The 10,112-nt window shown below is 38.8% G+C and overlaps 1 pseudogene; it reads right to left on the reverse strand.

The window, feature by feature from the left end:
- Positions 1-1,532: 1,532 nt before the first annotated feature.
- LOC136321100 (small ribosomal subunit protein eS1-like) lies at positions 1,533-6,881 on the reverse strand (annotated as a pseudogene).
- Between the last annotated feature and the right edge of the window lie 3,231 nt (positions 6,882-10,112).

The raw sequence follows: 10,112 nt of genomic DNA on the forward strand, positions 1-10,112 counted from the left end.
CCAGTATGAGTTGGTTGCAGTACATGCTGTTTGTATAGACCCTTCAGCATAGAAAGCCCCTTCTCACGAACCCTCTGAGCAGGCACAGCTTGGATAACTATCCATTTCAGAAAGAGAAATCAGGGCCCAGAGAGTTCTGCGGTTTATGCAAGATCACAAAGGTAATGAGTATACAGTACAAGAGAACAAGTCCAGAGTTCTTACTAATATCCCGTCTTGCACAGTGCCCATTCAACTTTTTCAGACACTCCAACATTCAAAAAGCGCACTACTTATTCACCTTTTATAAGGAAGCTAGAAAAGAATGTGTTCCACGAAAATGGGGGACTAACCCAAGACAGAGGAAGGATGGGAAGCAGGGAACAGGGACCCTGACCAGGAGAGAAAGGAAGGTAGCCCCAAGGATGGTGAAGGGAGTGAAACAGCCCGATGTCACCCTGTGAGGACAGCCTGTGACAGGCTGGATGCTCAAACAAATGCAGATTAGAGTGTGTCAGGAGCTCTGGGAGAGAATTTTCCAAAAAAGAAAATTAAATAAAGGGTTATAAATGTATCCAGATGGATTTACCAAATTGGGAGAGATTTTGGTGATAAATACTAAGTAGATGGAAACATAAGACACTTGTTAACTCCAGGAAAAATAAAAAGCAGTCCAAATAAGGAAAGCTCATTATAGCAAGATACATAGCTCAGCTCTAAGTAACATTTACATTATCAGAATAACAAAAACATTAAATATAGATTCAAGCAATATTATGATTTATCTCTACTAAGAGAAAAGGGAATAAGGATGTATCCAAATGGTGAGCATGAAGGTATGTGTGTGTGTGTGTGTGTGTGTGTGTGTAGGGAAATAACTTCATTTTTGTGATTAAAAGAAAAAATCAAGAAGTAACATTATGAGCATGGTACTGAATGATAACTAATTGAAAGGGTCTATAAATTAGGGTGTGTGGAGTGGAGAAGTTAGGGGAACTGTAAAGTTTTTGTAAGTGTGCGGATCTAATTGGCTCTTCAAATAATAAGGAAATATATCTTTGATGAAAAACAACTGAAATCAAATTTTAATACATTAATATACTTATTTTTTCTTGTAACAGAAAGGAATAAAAACTTAGTATAGTAATAGTAACAGCAAGCAGAAGTAAAAAAAAAAAATGGACTAAGAGCAGTAAGAGGCAGGGAGAGAGTAAGTTCAGATAAAAGTAATAATTCACCATGAAGATAAAGCCATTCTAAACTATGTAACTAACCACATAACTTCAAAGTACTTATCAAGAAAAAAGAACTACACTAATAATTTTGTAAACTCACAATAATAGACACCTTTATAAAACCTCTCAGAAACTCATAGATCAAGCAAACAAGATAAGTAAGAATAAAGAAGATTTGAACACTTTGATCTGATAATTGAATGTAGAATTTTGAACTTAACTGCACATTACCTTTGAATACACATAGATATTTACAAAACATCATATAAATAATAGTCTATTAAGACTTTTTATTTGTTACCATTAAATGTCTGAATTTCAAACAGATTCTTGGACCCGGTGTTCATATCCATCACCCTGTTCAACTTTAGCACCTGTCTCATCTCCAGTAGCTTTTCCAGAACTGCTGCCTTCACCATGAGGCTCCATCAGTTCTTCCAGTTCAAACTTGGGCATCTTCAGCATTGTGACTTTTCTAACAAAGACATCGTGGAGCAGATAAATATATATATCACCATGCCTCTTCTATGACTTTTCCAATGCTATCTGGTATCAATTTATTTATTTATTTAAAGATTTTATTTATTCATTTTTAGGGGGGGAGAGAGAAGTAAAGAAAGACAGAGAATGGAGGAGGAGCAGGAAGCATCAACTTCCATATATACCTTGACCAGGCAAGCCCAGGGTTTCAAACCGGTGACCTCAGCATTACAGGTCAACACTTTATCCACTGCGCCACCACACGTCCAGCCTGGAATCAATATATTGACCACATCTTTCAAGTCATGTGTCTGCATCTCTTGCGTCATAATTTTCATCATCTTCTTCTGGTTTTGGCAGATCTGTTGTTGCTGAGCATGAGATCTTTCAAATTTGATTGTTGTGTTTTTTAGTAAAACTAACACTGAATAGAAAGAGCAAATAACCATCAGCAGTCTTGACATCATGAGCTTCAATCATGGTTTATCACTGTTTGACCATGGAGTCTATTTTTTCATGGGTAAGATCCACACCATGGATTTTAGGCAGTTTTTTCCCTGAACATCCTTGGCAATTAGCTTGAATTTTTTTTTGTTTTTTTATTTTATTTTTTTAAAATTTTTTTGTATTTTTCTGAAGCTGGAAACGGGGAGAGACAGTCAGACAGACTCCTGCATGTGCCCGACCGGGATCCACCCGGCACGCCCACCAGGGGGCGATGCTCTGCCCACCAGGGGGCAATGCTCTGCCCTTCTGGGGCGTCGCTCGTTGCAACCAGAGCCACTCTAGCGCCTGGGGCAGAGGCCAAGGAGCCATCCCCAGCGCCCGGGCCATCTTTGCTCCAATGGAGCCTCGGCTGCGGGAGAGGAAGAGAGAGACAGAGAGGAAGGAGAGGGGGAGGGGTGGAGAAGCAGATGGGCGCTTCTCCTGTGTGCCCTGGCGGGGAATCAAACCTGGGACTCCCGCACGCCAGGCTGAAGCTCTACCACTGAGCCAACCGGCCAGGGCCTAGCTTGAATTTTTAAAATGCAACTTACCCATTCTGCAGATAATTATGGCTCACTTCAAAACCATGATTTTTAAGAGCATCAGATGTGACTCTGGTCCTTTGAGTTCTTGTGACTAGTGTTTTTCCAATAATTCTTTTAAAAAATATTATTATTAAGTAAGAAGTGGGGAGGCAGAGAAACAGACTTCTGCATGCCCCTCCCACCAGGATTCACCTGGCAAGTCCCCTATGGGGGGGTGATGCTCTGCCCTTCTGGGGCTGTTGCTCCGTTGCTTGGCAACCAAGCTATTTTAGCACCTGAGGCAATGCCATGGTGCCATTTTTAGTGCCCAGGCCCAACTTGCTCGAATGAGCCATGACTGCAGGGTGGGGGGAGAGAAAGAAGGGGGAGAGTGAAGGGCAGGGAAGAAGGTGAAGGTGGTCACTTCTCCTGTGTGCCTTGACCGGGAATTGAACTTGGAACTTCCACACACTGGGCCAGTGCTCTACCACTGAGCCAAACAGCCAGGGCTCCAATATTTCTTATGTTGAACCTGGGCTCTGTATTCTAACCTATTTAACTGCTGTTTTTAATACCAATACCACATTGCTTTAATTATTGTACTTTGTAATACATTTTAAAATTAAGAATTGTGAGTCTTCCAACTTAATCTTTTTTTTTCAAAATTATTTTGACTATTCAGATTTCCTTAAGATTCCATATGAATTTTAAGATGAATTTTTCTATTTCTCCAAAAAAAGTAATTGAAATGTTGATAAGAATTGCATTGAATTTGTAAATCATTTTGGGTAGTATGAACATCTTAACAGTGTTACATCTTTCAATTCATGAACACAAGATGCCTTTCTATGTATTTCTGTTTCTTTAATTTCTTTCAGTAATGTTTCATAGTTTTCAGTATATAAATCTTTCACCTTATTGATTAGGTTTATTTTTAAGTATTTTATTCTTTCTAAAGTTTATTTATTTTCATTGACTTTAGAGAGAGAGGAAGGGAGAGAGGGAGAGAGCGAGGGCACTTATTTATGCATTTATTGGTTGATTCCTGCATGTGCTCTGATTGGGAATCAAGTCTACAATCTTGGCATATTGAGACAATACTCAAACCAACAGAGCTAATTGGCCAGGGCCAGTATTTTATTCTTTTTGGTGCTATCATAGTAAAAATTTTTTTCATTTTCTTTTCTTTTTTTTTTGGATCACTCATTGTTAGAGTATAGAAATAAAACTAAGTTTTGTGTGTTGATTTTGTATCCCAAAATTGTCTAATATGTTTATTTATTTGTGTGTGTGCAATATTTTTTTTGTGCATGTGTGTGTGTGTGGAATCTTTAAAATTTCCTGCATCTGCACAGAGACAATTTTACTATTTTCTTTCCCATTGAATGTCTTTTATTTCTTTTTCTTGCCTAGTGACTCTGGCTAGGAGTTCCAATACTCTGTTGAATGCAAACATGCTTGCTTTGCTCTCTTAGAGGAAAAGTTTTCAGTCTTTCACCATTGAGTATTATATGAACTGTGGTTTTTTATAATGGGCTTTATTATATTGAGCTATATTTCTTCTATTCCCAGTTTGTTGAGTCTAAAACTTTTGATAATTTTATGACGTATAATATGTTGTCAAAGATAAGGTGATATGCATTCTGAAGAGCTTTTCTGGAGAGAACAGTTTGGTATTATATTGAAACTAAAAATGTGTATACTTTACACCTCAGAAAATCACTTGTTGGCATTTACCCTGGTAAATGCGAGAACAAATGTACAAGGAAATATGTGTAAGAGGTTCATTGCACTGTGGTTGTAATAGCAAAAATGTTAGCAGCAACCTAAATAGCTATCCATAGAGGAATAGCCAAAAATAAAAGCATAAACATAAACAAACCCAAACCAGAGCACTTTCACACTATGACATATTATATAGCCTTTTAAAAGGCAGGAAGTCGGCCCTGGCCGGTTGGCTCAGTGGTAGAGTGTTGGCGTGGCATGCAGAAGTCCCGGGTTTGATTCTCGGCCAGGGCACACAGGAGAAGCGCCCATCTGCTTCTCCACCCCTCCCCCTCTCCTTCCTCTCTGTCTGTCTCTCTCTTCCCCTCCCGCAGCGAGGCTCCATTGGAGCAAAGATGGCCCGGGCGCTGGGGATGGCTCCTTGGCCTTTGCCCCAGGCGCTAGAGTGGCTCTGGTCGCAGCAGAGCGACCTCCCGGAGGGGCAGAGTGTCGCCCCCTAGTGGGAAGAGCGTCGCCCGCTGGTGGGCGTGCCAGGTGGATCCTGGTCGGGCGCATGTGGGAGTCTGCCTGTCTCTCCCCGTTTCCAGCTTCAGAAAAATACAAAAAAAAAAAAAAAAAAAAAAAAAAAAAAGGCAAGAGGCCAATATGCATAGTTTTAAAACATATGTTTGAGTGAAAAAGCCATACTCTTTGGAGCCAGTATACACATGGACCAAATTCACATGTAGGTATGACTGATCCTCAGCCTGAACAGACGTAGCCCCCTGTTATCCGTGCATTTCCCCCACCTAACTCTCTTAATATTTACATGGGAGAAACAATATTAGTCTTCCTTATTTACAACAAAATAATGAGCTTAGAGGGGTTAAGTAGTTTGCTTAAGCTTACATGACTAACTAGAGGCATAACAGGTTTACTGCAAAGCCTGTGCCCCTAATCATTGTAGTGTGTTGTCGTCACAATTTACAGAGCTATACTGCAGTCAAATGGGAAAATACATGGAGAAGCACTGCGTGCATATACGAATGTAAGACACAAAGAAGGGTCAGTAAAAAACAAAAACGTTGAGTCTTGAATGTGAAGACAGGCAGTCATCATCCCGGAGAAGATATTTTAATATATTTTTCCAGTGCCTTGCTAAAAACCTGATTCTTTTTAGGTTAAATAAAGGTATTTGAGTATTGTGAGCTGACTCAACATGATTTTATTTTGGCCACTGACATGTGAAATACATAAAGATTAGGATTTTTTCCAAAAGATATACATTAGATACAGAAGAGTACAAAGTTTATGAAAACCAACATCTAAAATCTGAATCCTTCCCAAAGGAGGACAGTTTCATTTCTCATTGGCATTAAAATCACCCTGAGAGGTACAGTGAATATTGGAAGAAATAACAGTTTTGAAAATATGTGTATACTCTAGACATAAGAAATGCCTTAAATTTTAATAGCTAAAGGTATAAGGAGAAACATAGTATTATATTTTATTCAAAGAATTTAGAGTTTGATTTATGCTGTGGGCTAATTATTGACAGCGCTTACAGAGTAGTCTATCCCAAAAGAATATAATAACCGTATGTTGATCTTTTTTATTTGCTAATCTGGAATTTTTAAATATAAAAAGATGAACAGTTGTAAATAAGCAATTTTTTTGTGATCTCTTTTAACAATTAACTAAGGTTTTCAAAGGGAACAAGAGTGTAAACATACTATGGAACACTTGTAAAGCTCTTATATTGCTCCAGAGCACAACTTATTGGGAAAGTAGCATTTGTATTTTGCCCATGAGAAAGTACTATATTAAGAGATCAGCTGTGAGCAAAATGTTACACAGCAATTCATAAATATTAAAGAAACAAATTCTCTATCTATAGGAATTACTACAATGATAATTAGAACATGTCAACCAATCATTAAACTCAATCAATTCATCATTTTGGTGGTAATATTAATTTAGAGACAGTCCTTGTGAAAAATATAGACATTTAGAGTACTATTTATGTGATTTTCCTTTTATTTCTGATTATCATATAAAATCTAAAATTTGAACTTTAAGATAGATCACCATAATAACTATGTTTTCAATGTATCCATTCAGTCATTTAGCCATCCATTGAAGCCATTACCCCAGCAATTACTCTATTATTTATCATGTGCCAGACACTGTTCTGAGCATTGAGGATACAATAGTAAAGAGGTAAAAAAGGACTTTGACCTATTGTTATTCAGAGCTTACAACACTGGATAATTAAATCAGAACAATAGGGTAGGGGAAAGGCTACAGTAGGACAAATTGGTAAAACATACAAGCATGTTTCAGAGCTTCTTGGAAATATTTGTGGAGAAGACTAAACTTTTGAAATGGTACAGGAAGAGGATTTAGATTCAGTTATTGGTCATTCATACAACGGTTGTTTCCCCTGAGGGTAGGAGAACTTGGAAATATCCATTACGGTTATTTTTTAATTAAAGGAAATATTTCCACTAATCCAGGTTGGCCTTTGATGTAAGGAAAGAGAATTGAGATGGCTTCACACTTGTGCTACATTGGTCCAAACCTGTGATACTAACCCAACATCAAGGCATTTCACATGCTAGAATGAAAATATCCTTGCTGAAGACATGAATGGCTGTGAGTGTTTAATACCAGGCAATGGGCATTTAAAAATGCATTATAGAGAAACCTGGAAAATCCTGTTAAAATTTAACTATCAGTTACATATCCTTTATAAACTTGTGACTTTACAATTATATTTAGTTTGGAACTAACAAACTCCTGACTCACTCTTCTAAAAAGAAGATGAATGTCTTAACTCTGTTCTCTTATGTTGGCCAACTGCAGTGACAAAATACCACATAAAGTCCATTGGCTGTCAAAAAACTTAGCGATACCAATTGTAAAATACTGAGAAATAGAAATTGAGCAATGACAACGAGTTTCATTAACTTTACCCCTCCCACCCCCAGCCCCCCTAAACTAATTTTGCGTAAAATCCAGGAATTCTTTAAATTCAAAATTGGGACAGAAAAATTGAGATGTGGACTACCACATGAAAGTAAAGACCATTACACAGTTTCCTTTAAACATGATCATCCTTGTCTGCAAACACATGCATTGAAAGCAAATCTGGGCTAGATCTCGGAAGGGTAAAGTCAGAAATGTCAGGAGTCGTGTCCTTCATGTCTTTAACCCTCTGTAACGGCCGTATTAATCTAAATCTCCAAGATGCCAATGGCTGGGTTTAAGAGACATCACCACACTGAAAAGGTGGCCTCTGTTGTAACCGCTTATTAAAAACAAACCAAGCCAAACTTGTGGTTTAAAAATTGGGTCCAGATGATGCTTAATAAGCATGAAATACTTTCGGTGTTACAAACGAGAACCAGGTGTGGGGAAAAGCAGCTTGGAGCTGAGCACGGCCACCTACGCAGGGCTCATCTTCCTCCCAGAGGGTGAAAGTCAGTCATCAACTACCCGGCTCGCTACTGCCTGGTCTTCCAGGTGAGATGTCCCACTGCAAACGAAAACGAAAGGAGAATGTGAAGCCTGTCTCTTTAAAGATCCGAATGTGATTTGAAGTCAAACCACCTAAAAGCAGACAGGGAGGAATTGACTGCTCAATGGCAATGCAATGGTTAGAGCTTCTGCTTAGAGTGGCTGTTTTCCTAATTTCTGGCCAGAAGGGCACCAAACTATGCACAAGGTGATTCTGACTTTTACCTTAATAAAGCGTTTTCTTTTAGTGAGTGCCAGGGGAAATGCTGGGTAACCTTTGGCAAGTTAGTTCATCTCTGTGGGCCTTAATTTTTCTCATTTATAAAATGTAGGAGTGGAGTCACTCTCAGCAAAATGACTCTATGGTGTGTCTTCATAATGTGTATGTGTGAGGGAACAACAAAAAGAAGGCTTCTCTACTTCACTCAGATGTCAAGTTGTGGCCACCAAGGACTTCTACATTATTGGCTATGGCTTCAAAGAAGCAGGATAAACAAATTGGTTGCCCGGGGGTGGGGTGGGGGGGGATCACTTCTGCTGTTTCCTCCTGTATTCATGCAAGTTTATTAAAACAAAGTCCTCTAAACCCAAATATCTCCCAATTGTCTTTCAATGGGTCTTTGCAAAATAGCCACCATCTGGCTGACAACCAGTAGAAGGACAAGGGTTGTAGGAGACAGACTGCTCTCATGATGCTACAGTGTGTTAAAACACAGATAACTGGGTCCCACCTTTGGAATATTTTATTCAGTAAGTCTAGAGTAGGGGCAAACAATTGGCATTTGTATCACATTCCCAGATGCTGCTGATGCTGCTGGTCGTGATCAGACTTTAAGAACCACTGCCATGCTGAACCTCAAGATGCCTGTATTCTAAGTGAACAAACATGTCATTGTCATCTTTGTGCCACAGTTGCTTTTATTGGGCTCTAAAACATAGCACTCTGTTAGGCACCATGGGATAGAAATGACTTCAGATCTGGAGATATTTTTTCAAATGTTGTCCCTACTGTTTTTCTGCACTTGAGCTGGAAAAGACACGTTGAAGAGGAGCCTATTTGCCAACTCATGGCGTTCACATTGAAGTTCTATCAGTTGCCGCCCCCCATCTGTTCTCAGGGCAGTCTGTGCCATTGGTAGGCCTGGTTAAAAAATTATTAAGACTTTCAAGATGGTCACAGCAGCACATGAAACCAAACACAAGGTGCTTCTGAGGACAAGGGCCTGTGTGACTGCACAGAGTACATGCCCATGGAGCTGGCCCTACCTATTCTTGCCTCTAGAATGAAGAACTTTTGCTTCTACATGAACCAGCTGCTAGTAGTCAGTAGTCAGAGGAAGGTGTGGGAGGGCCGTAGAGAAGGCAGGCTCATGCCCTGCTTCCCTCCGAGGGGGTGGTGGTAATTGAGAACATTTGTCATAAGTAACAAAAATCAAGCACTTAATGAATAATCCAGTCCATTGTAACATACAAAGGGTTAAGACTCAGCTCCTTACCTATAGGAATTTATATACTGCTCACAAAAAATTAAGGAATATTTCAAAATGAATATGAAGCAATAAAAAAAGAAGCATTTGATTTTTTTTTAAATGAAACAAGAACATCAGAAGAGCAAATGTCAAGTCAAAGAAAGTTGTTGATTATGCAAATGAGATGCAAAACCAACTTTTATTTCATTGGTGAAAATGCAATATACAAAAGGGTGAAAGTACTGGAGTATCTGCACGTTCCCTGATCCCTTAATTTTTGTGAGCAGTGTAATTTGTTGGAAAAACAGAATATGCATTTAAAGGCAAATACATTATAAGCCTCATGAGGGCAAGGGAATGTTGGGTTTATTTACCATTGTCTGCCTAGGTCCTAACATGGTGCTTAACCAAGTAGATGTTCATTACATATTAAGTGAAGGAGAGAATTTATTTCTATTGGCTGACTTCTGTCTATGGGCAGGGTGTCCAGTCAAAGAATGAAAATTCTCAGTAATTAGAATGAGAATGTTTAGTGACACCAGGCCAGAGAACAGTGAGTTTCTTTAACTTATTCAGTACTCAATAAATATTTGCTGAATTGATTCTGATTGAATTGCAGAAGACAGCAAGAGCCAGTCAAGAAAGAACTCATCATTAAGAAAACAAAATAACACAAAACAAAAACAAAACCTCACCTCATAAGACTTGGATTTGAA

The sequence above is a fragment of the Saccopteryx bilineata genome, chromosome 1 (genome assembly GCF_036850765.1).
Source record: "Saccopteryx bilineata isolate mSacBil1 chromosome 1, mSacBil1_pri_phased_curated, whole genome shotgun sequence".
NCBI lineage: Eukaryota > Metazoa > Chordata > Mammalia > Chiroptera > Emballonuridae > Saccopteryx > Saccopteryx bilineata.